This window comes from Malania oleifera, chromosome 7 (genome assembly GCF_029873635.1).
Source record: "Malania oleifera isolate guangnan ecotype guangnan chromosome 7, ASM2987363v1, whole genome shotgun sequence".
Taxonomy (NCBI): domain Eukaryota; kingdom Viridiplantae; phylum Streptophyta; class Magnoliopsida; order Santalales; family Ximeniaceae; genus Malania; species Malania oleifera.
Genome location: NC_080423.1, coordinates 76,225,818 through 76,244,628, shown reverse-complemented (window position 1 = coordinate 76,244,628; position 18,811 = coordinate 76,225,818). Strand labels below are relative to the sequence as shown.

Below are 18,811 nucleotides of genomic sequence, written 5' to 3'. Positions count from 1 at the left end.
CACCAGTCGGTCCAGTAGTACGCGACAAGATTTATTGAGTTTTCCCGCTTCGCCCTATTTATCATACTCGACGAAGCAAAGAAAGTAAGACAGTTTGAAATGGGTTTGAGGCGTGAGATCTACATGCAAGTTATGATGTTGAAAATACAAGACTTTGCTGAGTTAGTTAATAGAGCAGCTTTGGATGAGGCCGATGAGCGATTGGGTGCAAAGCAACAGAGATAGAAGAAGAGGTTCACACCTTCAGGCTTCTAGCAGGACTTTGGTTAGGGTTAGTGGAGGAGAGGAAATTACGACAGAGGTCAATGGCAAGAGACTTGGGGTCGTGAGGTTCAGGGTGCTCAGACCTACCATGTATGTCAAATATGTGGAAAGAGACATCTGGCGGAGTGACGAGCAGGGAGAGGTGTATGTTATCGTTGTGGAAGATCGGGGCATCTGGCATGAGATTGTCCTACACCTATTGGTACTGCTCCTGCTCCTAGGCAATTTAGGGGAGGTTACCAGGCGCCTTGTGGAGGTTAGTAGAGGAATGCAGCCCCAGTGAGAGTTTATGCTCTGACGCCAGGAGACACTAAGACTGTCGCAGACATCGTGATAGGTACCCTTACTATTTTTTCATGCCGTGCTATTGTTTTATTTGATTTGGGTGTTACTCATTCTTTTATGTCTGTGAATTTCATTAAATTGTCTGGAGGCGAGATCCAGTTATTAGATGTAGAAATGTCAGTAGTTTCACCAGCTAGTTCAGTGATAAAGTGTCGTAGGGTGCTCAGAGGTTATCTCATAGAAATTCAGGGGAGAGTACTATCTACCAATCTAATTGTACTTGACATGCATGGGTTCGATGTAATATTGGGTATGGATTGGCTGGAAGCTAACTATGCTAATATTGATTGTCATTTGAAAGAGGTGATCTTCAAACCACCAGGTAAGCAAGAATTCAAGTTTGTGGGGTCGCAGGTGTGTTCCCCACCTCAGTTAGTGTTAGTTATGCAAGTGAGAAGGCTACTTCTGAATGAATGTTAGGAGTTTATGGCTTTTTTAAAGGAGGTGTCAAGAAATGAATTAAAGCTTGGCAATACACCAGTGGTTAAGGAGTTTCTAGATGTTTTCCCAAAAAGATTGACAAGATTGCCTCCTGGCCATGAGGTAGATTTCACTATTGATTTATTTCCTGAGACGGCACCAATCTCTATAGCTCCTTATCGGCTAATTCTAGCAGAATTTGTGAAATTAAAGGACCAGCTGCAAGATCTATTGAATAAAGGATTTATTCGGCCCATTGTATCACCGTGGGGAGCTCTAGTGTTATTTGTAAAGAAGAAACACGGTTCTATGAGGATGTGTATTGATTACAAGGAAATTTTAAGGTGACAATTAAGAACGGGTATCCTCTACCTCGCATAGATGATCTATTTGACTAGCTTCAGGGTACGTGGGTCTATTCCAAGATCAACCTCAAATCAGGCTACCACCAAGTGAAAGTGAAAGTAAAAGCAGAAGACGTCTCAAAGACAGCATTCAGGACCAGATATGGGCATTATGAATTCCTCATTATGCCTTTTAGTTTGACGAATGCTCCTATTGTGTTCATGGATTTGATGAATAGAATCTTTCATCGGTATTTAGACCGGTTTGTTGTGGTTTTATTGATGATATAGTGGTCTATTCGAGGAGTTTTGAGGAGCATGAGGCACACTTACGATTGGTACTCTAGATGCTTATGGAAAAGAGACCGTATGCCAAGTTCAGTAAATGCGAATTTTGGTTGGAGAAAGTGGCATTTTTGGGGCATGTTATATTAGGGGATGAAATTTATGTGGATCCCGGCAAGATTGAAGCAGTAATGAATTGGGTCAGACCGAAGAACGTTAAGGAAATCAAGAGTTTCTTGGGGCTGACAAGTTATTATTGTCAATTTGTTGAGGGATTCTCATCATTATTAGGGCCTCTAATGCGTCTGACTAGGAAGAATGTCAAGTTTGAATGGGATGACAATTGTGAACAGAGCTTTCAGGAACTGAAACAAAGACTTGTCACGACAACGGTATTGATCATCCTGTCAGGGGGTGATGGTTATGTAATTTATAGTGACGCATCTTTGAAAGAGCTTGGTTGTGTATTGTTGCAGCATAGTAGGGTTGTAGCTTATGCCTCCCGACAGTTGAAAGAGTATGAAAAGAACTACCCTACCCATAATCTGGAATTGGCTGTAGTGGTACACGTATTAAAGATTTTGAGGCATTACTTGTACGGTGAGAGATGTGAGATATTCTCTGATCACAAAAGTTTGAAGTACTTTTTCACTCAAAAAGAGCTAAACATGTGACAGAGGAGGTGATTGGAACTTATTAAAGACTATGACTACACTATCGGTTACCACCCAAGGAAAACAAACGTGGTAGCTAATGCTCTGAGTAGGAAATCATTGGGACCAACACTGGCAGCTATGGAGGTTCAGCATCCAATCCAGATGGATTTGGAGAGACTCAGTGTAAAAATGGTAGAGAGTGGTCCTTAGACATTTATTGTCAACTTGGTAGTGTAGCCTACTTTACGAGAAAGGATTAAGACCACTCAGAGGGATGACACAGAATTAGTGGAGCTAATAACTAAGGTACAAGACGAACAGGGAGAGGAATTGAGTATTTCAGATGACAGAGCTTTACGATTCCGTACCAGATTATGTGTACCTGTAGATGCTGAAATTAGAAGGACGATTTTAGATGAGACTCACAAGTCCTTGTATACAATTCATCCTGGTAGTACTAAAATGTATAGGTATTTGCAGGAATCTTACTGTTGGAGTGGCATGAAGAGGGAAATTGCCAAGTTTGTGTAGCAATGTTTGACGTGCCAGTAGGTAAAGGTTGAGCACTAGAGGCCAGCACGCTAGTTGCAGCCTCTGTACATCCCATAGTGGAAGTGGGTTCATGTATCTACAGATTTTGTGACAGGTTTACCGCTGGCACTGCATGGTCAGAATGCTATTTGGATGGTCGTTGATAGATTGACGAAGACTGCTCACTTCATTCCTATTAAGGTCAACTACTCCATGGATAGAATGATAGAATTATATATTCAGGAGATAGTGTGATCACATGGTGTGTCGGTGTCTATAGTATCAAATCGAGACCCACGTTTCACATCACGATTTTGGAGGAGCTTTCTGGAGGCTCTGGGGTCCCAGTTATCTTTTAGCACGACGTTTCATCCTCAGACGAATGGCCAGATTGAGAGGGTGATTCAGATATTAGAAGACATGATGTGGGTGTGCGTGCTGGATTTTGGGGGTAGTTGGACTCAGTATTTGCCACTAGTAGAGTTTGCATATAATAACAGCTATCAGGTCAGCATAAATATGACACCTTATGAGGCACTCTATGGTAGGAGGTGTCATTCTCCTCTATATTGGGATGAGATAGGTGAGAGGCGAGTGTTGAAACCATAAATAGTGTAGCAAGCCTACGAAAAAGTCTGGCTCATTAAAGAATGAATTAGTGTAGCTTAGAATCGGCAGAAAAGCTACGCCGATACGCACCGCTGGGAATTGGAATTTGAAGTAGGTGACCATGTATTTTTTAAGATAGCGCCACTAAAGGTAGTTATGAGATTTGGGAGGAAAGGTAAGTTGAGCCCTAGGTTTATTAGCCCTTTCGAGATTCTTGAAATAGTAAGGTCAATTGCCTACCAGCTAACTTTACCACCAGGTAAGTTGAGCTCTAAGTTTATTGGTCCTTTCGAGATTCTTGAAATAGTAGGGTCAGTTGCCTACCATCTGGCTTTACCACTAGCTTTATTTAGAATTCACGATATATTCCATATTTCCATGTTAAGGAAATACATCCTAGATCCCTCCCATGTCATCTATTATGCCGAGTTAGAACTCAATGATACTTTGGCTTATGAAGAAACTCTAGTGCAAATTCTGGACAGGAAGGAACAAGAATTGCACAATAAAAGGATTCCATTAGTGAAAGTTCTGTGGAGAAATCATGCTATAGAGGAAGCCTCATGGGAGCTCGAGGAGCATATGCAACAGAAATACCCACACTTTTACAGTGGAGATCAGCACTAGGTATATGAGTAAAGTAAATGTAGTATGGTTTAATTTTGTGTAAAGCAAGATGATATATGTGTGGGTAGTAATGTAGGTTATAGAATAGGTAGTATTTTGGTTTTGGGAAAATTTTATTTTATGTATTTGTAATCTCCTAGAACCCTGAATGTAACCACGGTATTCCTCCACCACAAGTGAGGGTGAGTAATAAAATCCATTTTCTTAAAAGGATGGTGTCAATACAGATAGTAAATTCTAAGGACAAAATTTTAAAAGGAGGGGAGAATATAAAGACTCAAAGAATTATAGTATTTAAATAATAAAAGAGGGAGAAAAGGAAATTTTTAAAAGGAGGTCACAGCAGGGTGTCAATATAGATAGTAGAAGCGGCTTATTGAGATCGTCGACGGGGACACGTGTCTTGTCGACGAGAAATTACCGAGAGGACTGTTTGTAGGGCCTGAAATTCGGCGACGATGAATAAGAGTTCATCAACAAACTCTTTACTTGGTCTCATCGACGAAGTGACGTGTCTCGTCGACGAAGGTTGGTGTATAAATAGGCTCAAATCCGATTTTTGCGAGGAAATTTCATGCAAACCCCTTTTCTCTCTCTTTAAACTTCGGCTCCCTCACCTTCTCTCTATAAATTCGGCTCCGATTCTCCCTAGTTCGATGATCAGAAGCTACCATGTTGATCTTGGGGAGATTCTCTACAACATAGCCAGAGCGGAAGTTCGATTTGGGAAGTTTAGGAATCATCCAAAAATTTGGGTAAGTTAGCTAATCTTAGTTTTATTGGATTTTTGGTGTTTCTGGACTGAGGAGAATATGTTAGGAAAGATAATACTGAAGTTTGTTAGGGAAAATGTTAATTTCAGGGTGTTGTGCTGGGAACACTGTAGGTGTAGGTTTTGGGTGTTTTGTGGGCTTCTCAGTAAGCCAGGTAAAGGGATAAACTAAGTCAAAATTTTTCATGAAATTATTTATTATTCTACAACATTAAATTTCAGGAAAATACGTATATTATATAATTATGTTTGGGAAATACTGTTATGAACAGGGATATGAATTAAATGTGTTTTATCTGAAAATATGGTTTTGAAACAGATTTTACATTTAGGAGGTTACCTATTTCTGTGTGGCATGAGTTTAAATTTTCATGTAATTATGTATACCAAAATAATATGTTTTCCCTAATCAAGCATGATATGATAGTTTTTAGAGCAATTATAAAACAATAAAGGAATCATAATTTTATGATTGTAATATTAAACAGTACAGAGAAATTATGTTCAGTATATTATGATATGTCGGTGCAAATGCCGTGATTCATGTTATGTTATGCGGGCGTAGATGCCATGATTCATGTTGGCACAGATGCCATAATTATGTATGATAAGATAGAATTCATGAAATACTATATGCTATCAGAACCCGGATGGTATGGTTTAGTTCAGTTTCAGGAGTACGGTACCGTAACTATATGTTCAGAATAATGATAGTGCTACCACACGACTAGTAGTGTGGGAGATGACAGTCGATGTGGCTTCAATGTAGAGTGGAGTTGTTCCTCTGGCAGTCCAGGACCAGGTGGGACATGCCCATCGTACTTACATACTTATGATTGATATAGCATGGTCGGTCATCCATTGTCAGGTCCCGCATTCGGGCTGCACAACCTAGTCATGTGGGGGTAAGACATGACATCAGCTAGTTATCCATCTGAGGTATTATCCATGTACTGTACAGTTATATAAGATGATTTTCATGTTTAGTAATTTAGTATGTTATATTATGTTATGAGGAATTATGTTTTATTCAGATATGAGATCAACTGTTTTGACCATATATGATGTATATACTGATATCTTGTATAATACAGAAACACTCATGTTGCCACACAGTGATGTTAGTTTATTTTCCTTGCTGAGAGGTGTCTCACCCCAGCATTTCAAACATTTCAGGAAAGCCAGGTAGAGGAGTAGATAAAGCTCCACGGCGGTAGAGTCCAACTGAGCTACCCTGTCAGAAGGGTGAGTTGTGTGCTAGGGTTGGATTTATTTTTGGGAAATGACCCTAGGATACCCTTTTGGTCTTTTGGTGGATGATTGTATATATAGCAGATTTAGTAGTACTTTGGTATTGTTGTTGATTGGATGATATGTTTGTGATTACGTTTACTGCTGCTTAGGTATTAGAGATGTATGACAGGTTTATCCCTGGTACCCATGGGTCTAGGTTGATTATGTTTTATCAGCTGAACATGATAACATGATTATTATATTATTTGTTATTAAAAAAAATGATTACGAAAAAATAAGCAGGTTGTTACATGGAGAGTCGTTGTTAGAGCCGTGAGTGCCACCCCATGATCCAAATTGCGAATCTCCAGGGTTGCAGCGACAAAATGGTGTATGAAATTTTTCAACGTCTCCCTTTCTCCTTAGACTGGGCTCATCAGATGAGCTGAGGTCTTAGATATCCTGCGACTGCTGATGAAGTGCCTAGTAAATTGTTGCTCCATTTTGGAAAATGAGCTGATGGATCCAGGCTTCAGGGTCCGATACCTCTCCTTAGAATTCCCTTTAAGAGTGATGGCAAATGCACGACACATGATGACATCTGGTGCACCTTGCAATTGCATTAGCACTTTAAAGGTATCCAGATGGTCGGTTAGATCAGGAGAGCCTTCATACCTTTCAAAGCTGGGCATCTTGACCTTATTAGGCAATGAGACATCCATTATTTCTTTGGTGAAGGGCGGATATGAAGACTTCAGCGAGGTCTCCTTGTAAGGAGGGGTTGGTACGAGCCTCCTTCATAATCTTTTCTAATTGATCAATCTTCTTAATCCTCTCCTCTAGTTCGTTTATCCCCACACTATTTGCGTCTTCCACCTTCTTTGTAGGGTTAATTTTTTGATCACCCTCCTTCTAGTTTGCAACTTTTTATGGGATTCAGAATCTACTTGTTGATGGTGGGGAACAAGTTCTCTATGACCCTTTTGTTGTGGGATCATATTGAACATTTCTTCTATCTTCTTTTGAGAAGCTATCATGTCTTCTGGAAAATGAGCTGATGGATCCAGGCTTCAGGGTCCGATACCTCTCCTTAGAATTCCCTTTAAGAGTGATGGCAAATGCACGACACATGATGACATCTGGTGCACCTTGCAATTGCATTAGCACTTTAAAGGTATCCAGATGGTCGGTTAGATCAGGAGAGCCTTCATACCTTTCAAAGCTGGGCATCTTGACCTTATTAGGCAATGAGACATCCATTATTTCTTTGGTGAAGGGCGGATATGAAGACTTCAGCGAGGTCTCCTTGTAAGGAGGGGTTGGTACGAGCCTCCTTCATAATCTTTTCTAATTGATCAATCTTCTTAATCCTCTCCTCTAGTTCGTTTATCCCCACACTATTTGCGTCTTCCACCTTCTTTGTAGGGTTAATTTTTTGATCACCCTCCTTCTAGTTTGCAACTTTTTATGGGATTCAGAATCTACTTGTTGATGGTGGGGAACAAGTTCTCTATGACCCTTTTGTTGTGGGATCATATTGAACATTTCTTCTATCTTCTTTTGAGAAGCTATCATGTCTTCTGGAAAATGAGCTGATGGATCCAGGCTTCAGGGTCCGATACCTCTCCTTAGAATTCCCTTTAAGAGTGATGGCAAATGCACGACACATGATGACATCTGGTGCACCTTGCAATTGCATTAGCACTTTAAAGGTATCCAGATGGTCGGTTAGATCAGGAGAGCCTTCATACCTTTCAAAGCTGGGCATCTTGACCTTATTAGGCAATGAGACATCCATTATTTCTTTGGTGAAGGGCGGATATGAAGACTTCAGCGAGGTCTCCTTGTAAGGAGGGGTTGGTACGAGCCTCCTTCATAATCTTTTCTAATTGATCAATCTTCTTAATCCTCTCCTCTAGTTCGTTTATCCCCACACTATTTGCGTCTTCCACCTTCTTTGTAGGGTTAATTTTTTGATCACCCTCCTTCTAGTTTGCAACTTTTTATGGGATTCAGAATCTACTTGTTGATGGTGGGGAACAAGTTCTCTATGACCCTTTTGTTGTGGGATCATATTGAACATTTCTTCTATCTTCTTTTGAGAAGCTATCATGTCTTCTATTCTCCTCTAGAAGGCAAGGAATTCTCCCCTCGTCACACTGGAATGGTCACCGGGTGCGAAGTGAATGGACTAGGATGATTGATCACCTGCAGCAGGCTCTGACTTCAAATTGTTGGACGTGGTCATGATTCAAAGATCGAAGATCAGAAAAAATAAGAAACCTCTCATACACGTTCTCATAGACGACGCCAATTGTTGCTGAATGAAAAAGTCGAATGACCTTCGAGATGTTTTTCGATCACAATCACCTGAAAAAGAAGGAAAGTATGAATGACTTTGAGGACTTGGGGTATACTCTAGGGGATCACTCCGATGCTTAACTAAGAGATTTGCTTGAGAGGTTTTATGCAACAGTAGGATAGGTTGGAACGAGATGCCCTTACCTCCACTCCGAATCTCGTTTTATAGTGGTGGATTTTGACCCAATGGTGATGTGTCATTTGTGAGCGTATTATAATGCGGGTGTAAATCGCTCTACCATTTAAGGGCATTGACCCGGTGACTTGATAACTACCCCATCAATGGATGTCTTGGTCTTCTAGTATATTTATGGGAACCACTATTATGAGTGAGTCAACACGGGGTCTCCCTATTAGCGAGGATATTTTTATAGGATATATTGATATTAATTATAATTGTACATTTAAGATCTTAATTAAAAATATCACTTAATTTATTAGTTAAACAATGTTAAAATTTAAATTAAAATATTAATTAACAAAAATACTAATTAATTTATAGTTAAAAACAATAAAAATATCAATAACACATTAATTACAAAATATCAAGCAAAATGTTAATATATTTGATAAATTTTGTTATGCACTATATGTTAATCATAACAATATTATTCACATGATAATAATATACATTAAAATGATACTAATTGTTATTTGCTTGGTAGACAAGAGCCGAATGAATTTAATTTTTATAATTTTAAAAATTCAACACATAATATTTAATTTTATTGCATATTGAATCCATTTTAATACTGCATCAAATATAAAATTATAATAAAAATTAGTATTCAAGCACAAGTTATTTTATGTATTTTTATAATTGTTTATCAGTATTTTTTACGCCAGGATTTATGAATTCGTAATTAGAATAAAACTTTTTCATAACGATCGTTAGAACGACGCCGTTTGTGTGGTTGCTTTTGTCGACATTCATAATCTCTCTTCCCGTGGGTTCACCGGCCCTACGGTGCTGACGCTCCTGGGACGCTTCCCTCCTTTTTTCCGTCTTTGATCATCATCGCATCCCTGTAATCCTCCACCACCTTGTTCTCTTATTTTATTTTTCGAAATATATATAAATACATATACATATATGTGTGTGTTTGTATGTATATAGCTTAAGGTTTTTTTTTTTTTTTTGTGCGCTATTATTTACTATTTATTCTCACTGAAGCGTCTGTTCTAGGGTTTATATATTTTTCTTTATCGGATCCTACCACCATGGCCGCTCCCCCCGCTCGGGCTAGGGCCGATTACGATTTCCTAATAAAGCTCCTATTAATCGGCGACAGCGGTATGTTCTTATTTTTAATATGTATTTTCTGTATGAATGTTGACGGTTAGTCCCAATGTTGTTGTTTTTAATGCATGATCTGGTTGGTTTTAGATTATATCTGGTGTTTCTATGGATTTGGTTTATTAGTGGGGATTTCTATAATTTTGACCAGGGTTTTTTAGAATTTTTTGGGCATGGGTCTTGTCATCAAGTGGTATTAGAATTGAGTTCTTGACGCCTTGATTATTGCCCCCTGATGATTATATGGGAGATATATTGATTAGGATTGACTAAGAAATCAATTTTTTTTTTCTAGGAGTTCAAGTGGTGGTACTGTTTTCCAGCTTACGTATGGTCAGCATTTTTGGCTAGTTTGAATGTAGGATCACTTTTTTGAAGTTCTTCCTTTGATAGTTTGTGAACAAACTTTGTATTTGACCCACTGGCTGTTTATGCAAAGGGGTTTGTACACGCTTGTAACCTCATGAAGAAGGACAGCAGTCAGAAGGTTGTGTGTAAGTTTGGCTGCATTTTGAAGTGGTTTCCCCAGATGGATTTTGGTGGGGAAGAATGGATTTTGACATGTTTGGAACAAGCTAGCTATGATATGTCTTGATCAACATGGTGATGTTGGATGTGAATCAGACCATTGGATGGATCACTTTGACTCTATTTGGACATTGATTTCAAAGAATAGGATTAGAGGCTTGTTGGGTCCTAAAATCCAATGTGTTTAGTTTAATTATTAGTTGAAGTGTATGTGGGATTTGTTTGTAAATGATTGTGTCTTAGTAGTTGTAGTTTTCTTATGCTTTGGTCTATCCTATAAATTAGACTATTGAAGTCATGCAAGGCAGTTTGTGAATTTATTGCTTGGAAGTTACATATGATCTTCTTCACATCTAACTTCTTCTTCATCTCTCTGTATTCTTATCACCTTCCTTTCATTATTGATGCTACTTCATGTGGTATTAGATCCCAAATTTGATGTCTTTCTTCTTTGACACACCCATCTTCACCTTCAATCTCTCTATCCCTTCTTTCCTTTCTGTCAATCTCCCATATTCTTCCCCTCTATCACTGTCAACATGTCTCAAAAACTCACCTCTCCCAGGTGAATCTCCAAATAGTCTCTATATGAATGGTGAACTCGAAATTAGAAATTTGAATGGGGTTGAGATATGGGTAAAAAATGATACCACTGAAGTCGCCACTAATCTACTTTATCTTACGGGAGGTTAGAATACTTAATTAGTTATTATCAATTCATTGGTCAACTTGCTAACCTAGGATCCAAGGAATCGATAGTCAAAGGTCTACACATTAGAGTCAAGCTTAGGAGTGCAGTTATGAAGGGAAGATACTAACACCCCTCCATTCTCATTCTATGAACAATACCTAATTAACCTATAATTACCTTTGAGTTCAACCAATCAAGATTTTAATCCTTTCATTTTTGCATTCATTGACTTTTAAGATATTGGATAGCCTTGCACAAGACGATGACTTTCCCAATCTTAGGATCCTTGAAGGTAAGCTCAGCACACTACCTTGAGATCTGTCTTCAGATGGATTTTATGTAAGAGTGCTTTGGTGTAAATTTGCCATTAATTAAATATTGGGTCAATTCCGCCCAAGATGATGAGTACCCTTGCCTCAAGATCGCCGGAGGTATGCACAAGAGACCATCTTGAGATCCGTCGTCGGATTTGTTAAGGTGTTTTAATGTTCAACAAGACACAATGTGGATGGATAAAGTAATGAAGACACATCTTGCTCAATCATACAAAAGTGCAAAATTCTAAATCAAACAACCAATAGTTGAAGCATATTTTCAAATTATCAAAATAAAAATATTAAAAGGAAGACCTATGAATTTAAAGAAAGAGAATCACAGGCAATATTTTTGCATGGCCTATAAAAGGTAACCTAATACTTAACCAAATCTACTTTCTTTTTTTGAAAGATGCAATTTTCTAAGTTAAGAAACAATATTTTGTGTACAAGAAAATTTCCTTTTCTTTTTATTTTTTCCCTTTGAAAGGCACACTTACCTAAATTAAGAAATAAAGTTAATGTCTATTGTACAAAGGGGAGAAGCCAAAATTGGATATTTGAATTTTATTTTTTTTCTTTGACCTTTTGAGCATATAAAAACTCAAATCTAGAGGGGAAAAATCGTACAAATCATGCGAAAGGGTTGGAAAACAACCAGAAATTTTTTTGAAAATTTATTATTCTTTTTGCAATTTTTTTTGGATTTTTTTTTATCAATTATTAACAAATAAGTCACAATTTTGTAAATAAACCAAGATACATAAAACCTAAAAAATTATTAGTGAAACCTAAACTAAAAAACAAACATAGAAGCCCACTTTTTACTCAGTAGAAAACAAATTTATTTAAAAAATGCATTTTTTTGTTAAAAAGAATCAAATAAAGAAGAAAATAAAAAATGGAAAATAAAGAAGAAAACCTCTGAAAATTATTTCGAATAGAAAACATATATATATATATATATATATATTCTGATATTTCATATTTTTGGTAATTTATTGCATAAAAATTCAATTTTAAATGAATTTTTAAATTTAAAATAGAATAAAATAAAAAATAAAAATAAAAATGGAAAACCAGTCTATTGGTATAAGTGGATTGGTCAACCATTCCACATCATTAAAAAAACGAAGTGCCATGCACATGTTGGCTTCCCTGTGCAGGTCTCCTTCTCCAGCAAACTCACTGGAACCCTGGCAATTTGCAGCAGTGCCACCACACCACCAAAGGCCTGCTCTGATGCTGCGGCTGCCATTCAGCCTGCCTCAGTCTCACTTCATCACTGGCAAACCACTCTGCAACTTGCTGCTTTGCCATTATTGTTTTCTTGTTCACCCTCTTGCATGGGTGGCTGGGCCTTGTCTCCGGCCATGCTGCCATGGTTCTGAAACACTCTGACACCAATAGGGGTGAGCAAACGGTCGGTTCGGCCAGATTCGGTTAATTAACCGAATTAACCGAAAATTTCGGTTAATAAATTCTGTTAACCGAACCAACCGAACAAGGAAAGTTACCCGAACCGAACCCGACCGAATTCCTTTTCGGGTAATTCGGTTAACCGAATCTAACCGAAATAATTAAAATTAATTATTATATAATGGAATATGTACAGGTCACTTAATCGATCCATCCATACTGGAAGAGGGATTTAGGATCAGGATCGGGACGAGAACAGAGAACTGGGAAGTGGGAAGTGGGAAGAGGGGCTTAGCCGCCGGCGCTTAGGGCTTGAGCCTCAAGCAAAGCAACGAAGATTGAACTTGAAGAGACGATTTGCGAAGAGGGAGAAGGAGAAGTGGAGAAGGACTGTCTGCTAAGTCTGGCGGAGGGAAACAGAAGGAGGACTGAAATCTGAAGGAGAAGGAGAACTGAGGTCCGAGACCGAGAGGGGAGACTGGAGAGGCTGCGGCGCGGTCCGAGACCGAGAGGGGAGACTGGAGAGGTTGCGGCGCAGAGGAGACTTTTAAGGACAACTGGAGAAAGAAAACGAAGGGTCCGAGTCCGAGACGCCGAGACGGAATCATCGAGAAGGCAGAAGCTGCGAGCCTGCGACGCAGATCAGACTTGAGAGTTGAGAGGACACGAGCAGTTGGCCAGTCGGGGACTCGGGGCCGTTTGGCACAGAGGAGACTGGAGAGGACTTAGCATATATATATATATATATATCTATTTTATATTTAAATTTTAATTAATTCTTAATTCGGATAATTTGGTTAACCGAATTAAATTTTTTCATAACCGACCCGATAACCGATTACCCGAAATTTAGCGAACCCATAACCGAACCGACCGACCCCTATTTGTTAACCGAACCGAACCGACCGAAATTGATCGGTTAATTTGGTTAATTCGGGTTTCCCCGAATTATGCTCACCCCTAGACACCAAGGCTAGCCCAAATTAACCCTTGTTCACCAAACCTCTGCAAAATCCAAACAAGTTCTCTCTCTCTCTCCCCCACTTCATTTCTCCCTTGTTTTGCAATTTCCCATAGCTTTCAATAACACATCAAACAATGGTATTACCCATAAAAATCACAACTTTAATTGCTGCATGACTACCAGTATCAAGTAGGGCTTGCTATTGCAGTCTTAATGAATCCAAGAATCTAACTTCACCATATACGTTACATAGAATGATGGTTTTTGCATAAACACGGAACAAGGCTTCAATTTTTTTAACAACCCTAAAATCCCAAAGATGGAAGAGATATTTAACTTCAGCACATTATGAACAAATTCATTATTAACATGCCTCAAGATTCGTAACACCTGTGAAAAAACATGTGAAAGCAATTAAGTTTACAAGAGAAAGATTAAAAAAGTGCTTTGTACTTATACTCATTGATTCAAAGGCCAAGTTACCAACTTGAATCTAAAGCTTCTTCCTTGTAATTCTCTCTCTTTCTCCTTTCTCTCTAGGTTAGACATATTCCTCCAGAGATTGACCGTGTGTGTGTGTGTCTAGGCTCCCCCACTCGGCCCCCCCGCCCCCAATCCCAACACACACACCCCCCTATTGCAATTGAACGTGTCCCCCTTGCTTCCTTTTTATAGAGCTAGGGAACTAAGCCCTAAATTCCTACTTCCAAAAATGCCCCTTAGAGAAAAGGAAACCCCTTCCTTGTCCCATAAAGGTGTTTGGAAGCAAACCCTATCCTGTCCTAAGGGATAATCCTTAATTGAATTAAGGATATCTCCCTATTTGACAAAATTAAAACAGTTAATCTAAAAAGTGAAATAGAGTGGCCCCTTTTTAAGTTGCATTAACAATGACAGATAAAGATGAGGAAACCCCAGTTTATTGCTTAATGACAAATCATTATCCTCTATCTTCCAATTAATTGAGAAATTTCTATCCTAGGACAAAATTGGGAGTCTACAATCACCATGACAAATAGGGTCAAATAATTAACCTAAAAAAAAGCTGAACTGAAACTGTTGTCAAGCTAATTATTCTATGTCTGTTTAAAATTTCAGTTAGAAACTTTCAAATGTCCAAAATTCTTTGATCCTACTCCCACACTATCTCTTTTCTTAATTTTCAAGCTTCAGCTTCCTGCAAACTGTCAAAAATAATAAAAAATCATTTGAAACCATTGCCGTCTCTCCTTTTTGTTTGTGATCATTAAGCCACAGCCGCATAAACTGTCATCACCACAACCACATAAACTGTCATCACCACTAAATTCTGAAGTCACCAATTGGATGGAATCTACAAATTCATGACTAGCAAACACCTCGAGTGCCATTGCATGCTGTTGAAAGTTGAACCATGCCGGGCCACTCTTATTTCTCCCTCTTGTCATCTCCCTCTTGTCACTGCTTTCAATCACCTTCTTCACTTTCAATCACATGTTCTGTTGGAGTCCAATACTTGCTTTGACGAACCCCCACTAGAGGACCATTTTGTTCCAACCAACTTCTAGATTTTTCTTCTCATTCTAGGTTTGAGTGTGCTGCAAGCTTTGTCAATATTTCTTCTTTAGATGCTCTAATTGAGCCCACTAAAAAAACAAGGCAGCAAATAAACAAATAAAAAAAAATTGATCTTCTTTTTTCCACTTTCTAGAGAATACCATTTTTTTCTGACACCTCTTCTCCCGAAAGGCAACCTGATCATGTTTCACCACAACCACATAAACTGTCATCACCACTAAATTCTGAAGTCACCAATTGGCTGGAACCTACAAGCTCATGACTAGCAAACACCTGCAGTGCCATTGCTTGCTGTTGGAAGTTGAACTGTGCCGCCACTCTTATTTATCCCTCTTGTCATCTTCCTCTTAGCTGCTTTCAATTACCTTCCTTCAGTTTCAGTCACATGTTCTATTGGAATACAATACTTGCTTTGACCAATCCCCACTAGAGGACCAGTTTGTTCTAACCAACTCCTAGCCTTTTCTTATCATTCCAGGTTTGAGTGTGCTGCAAGCATTGTCAATATTTCTTCCTTAAATGTTAAATGAGCCCTACTTAAAAAACAAGCCAACAAAAAAAAAAAAAAAAAAAAAAATCTATCTTATTTTTTCCCCCACTTTCTAGAGAATACCATTTTTTGTCTAATATCTCTTCTCCCAAAAGGCAACCTGATCATGTTTCACCTTAGTATACCGGTTAATCTTGGTAAAAAAAAAAAAGACCTAGCAACATGGTGGTCTAAGAAGCACCAACATCGACATATGGCATGGACACAACAAGATACTGATATGAAAATTTCAAAAACAAGGATACAACATGGCAGGAATACTTCAATTAATTAATTCTAAAGTACATTTTAGGCATATTTAGTACTGAATTTTTCTTTTAGATGTAAAATATTGCAATAAAGTAAATTTTTTAAAATCCATATCTTCTCTCTGTATCCGAGGTGGGTTCTTTCAAGAGCTCCCTCAGCAGCGTGATGAACTATTGGCTTTAGTAATGCACATTCTACAAATAAATTTTATCTACATTCATTACCTGCGTTCATATCTCATAATTTAACACTACATGACCATAAAAGTACCATCCTATTTGTCATATAACCATAGAGGTATCATAAATAATGAGACATTATCCGATAACAAGAAGCGAGCAACTTGCTAGCAATAAGGAGCATGAAGAACCTTGGTCTAAGAAAGAGTAGTAATCTAAGGAAAAAAACAGAAAAGACGTGTCATGCAGTGCCAAAAAGTGTAAAACCTGGGTTCAAAAACTGTTATGTTGTGTCCGAAGGTGTTGGATATACGCCACAAAAATAAATAAATAAATTTAGTTCTTGATATGTGTTGAGCCGTGTTTGTTGTGTGTTGGTGTTTCACATGTGTCAGACACCAACACTTCAGACATTCTTAGAGTGTCAATGCTTTGTAGATGGTGACTAATGTTGAGTTGTCTGAAAAGGTAGAAATGTGTTTTGGTAGGCTACAAAACATGGAAAATGCTTTTGAGACCATTACTGTAAATAGGCTAACAACTCAAGTTGCAGCCTTGGGTAAGATTTAGTAAGAAGCCAATTAATTTTCCTACCAAACAAAAAAATTGCATGGCTAGTGCTGTACCTCACACCTCTTAGCTGTGTGAATAGGGGAAATGATAATTTGAATAGGAGGTGAAATTGTATGTTCTAGGTTTTTTCAAAGGTGATGGTCCCATCGATGAACTTGATGATTGGATGTATTATTACGAGAGCTATTTTTAGTGGCATGACATGAATGGATCCCAAAAGTTATATATGGTTGAATCTAAATTGAAAAGAACCACTCGAATTTTGTGGTTTAAACAACAAAAGAGAATATATAGAGAAACCAAAACATGGGATGAGATGAAGCAAGCACGCATGTATAGTTTGTGCCTAGTATCTCCAAACTACAAGCAATGTGTTCATTTACAAATTTTAATGACATTAGTAGGTTCTATTGTATAATTTTTTGTGTAGATATGGAATAGAAGGAAGGTGCGATGGATGTTGTGTTACATGAAAGGATTGAAGCTACCTGTTGCTTTTAAGCTTGTGGCATGTCAGCTCATTGCAATTGGGATGCAGCCTGGGTTGCTACATAGAAGAGGACATGTAGCATAATTATCCTAGATATACTTCTTCAACCTTTTGATTTGGGAAGACTACCTATGGGGTTGTGCAAGGAAGCAACTGGGTAAAGGCCCAATCACTACCTCATGTACAACAGGTCCAAGCAAGTAATTAAATGTTTCCAGAGCTTGGGTTTGGGGCATTGAGCTATACTATGTCCTAATGAGGTACTGGAAATTGCAGAAAAAGAAGACAATGCAACCCAGCTGCAGTTTATTGAAGCCAAAACCATAGTTTTTAAAAAAACTGTGCATAACGGTTAACCATTTTGTAACAGCATCAGTGGCTTCTGAGATTGTTACAGGGTGATTGTATCGGTGGTCCTCCAATTCACAACCCTAACATCTGTTACATCTATGTACCATAGTGGTCGTTACGAATCATTAGGGCTGTTACACTAGTTTTGATGACTATAATAGGTTTCTGAGTCTCTCCCTCTCTCTCTTCTCTCTCTGCATTTCCCCTTCTTTTCACTTTTTTGAAGCTTAGAAACTCAATTTGATGCTGGTTTTCATTAGGTGGTAGTTTATTTATTAAAAATAGATTCTTTTTGGGCTTATTTTCTTTGATATTTAGTCTGTATTCTTCATGGATGAAGATGTCAATGTGAGAGCTTGTTTAGTACTTCTACTTCGATCTATCTCTTTTTCCCACAAGGTTGAAGGAAATGAAGATTCGAGATGAACATTGAGGTGATTTGTCACAAGTAACTTTGTATTTTTCGTTATCAATCCTGCCATTCTATTAATTGTACAAATTTAGTTCCTAAGGGTCTGTTTAGTATCGTTGCTGTTTTCAGTTTTCTATTTCTCCATTGTGAAGAAACAAATTCTAAAAACACGTTTGTTTATGTTGTCAGTTTTTGTTTTTGTTGTCGATTTTCAATTATTTTCCAAAAAACCGAAAACTAGATTTTATAGTTTTCAATTGTTTTGGCAACCTGTTGCCAGAAATTTTAATATCTAGAAATAAATTTTTTTGAATTAAATTATTCATTTTATACATGTTTAAATTAAAATCAAAATTAAATGATCATATGAATTTAAATATAATTAAAATAAAAATATACATAAATTTTAAAAAATAATAATAAAGCCAATTACAAAATGCTTTCACTATTTCTCAATTGTCATGTCCAATAGAATTTTTATTGCAAGGTAAAATTTGAAAGTAGAACAATTGAGTAAAATAATTATAATAAATTTTATTTTTATTACAGTAATTTTCAAATGTGTATTATTTATAATTTTATTATTTTTAATACTATTTTTATAATATTATTTGATTTAAAGATGAAAATGAACATTTTTTAATTAAAATTTTAATTTCTATTAGTTTTGTAAACGTTTACCAAACAGACTTCTGGTTTTTAGATTTTATTTTTTGCTTTTCTAATTTTTGACAGTGATACCAAACAGCCTGTAAGGCTTTTGTTTTCTATTTTCAGTTTTCATTCCTGC

At 37.6% G+C, this 18,811-nt stretch overlaps 1 long non-coding RNA gene across 2 annotated transcripts in view; it reads left to right on the top strand.

Annotated features, from left to right (window-relative positions):
* The first annotated feature begins 9,328 nt into the window (after positions 1-9,328).
* LOC131159162 (uncharacterized) overlaps positions 9,329-18,811 on the top strand; it is a 30,650-nt gene continuing 21,167 nt past the window's right edge. Inside the window, exons 1-2 of one of the 2 annotated variants that reach the window (XR_009137741.1) lie at positions 9,329-9,475; positions 9,634-9,741. This is a non-coding gene — a long non-coding RNA (uncharacterized LOC131159162). The remainder of the gene's footprint in view (positions 9,476-9,633; positions 9,742-18,811) is intronic. The other variant, XR_009137740.1, reaches the window with a different exon arrangement.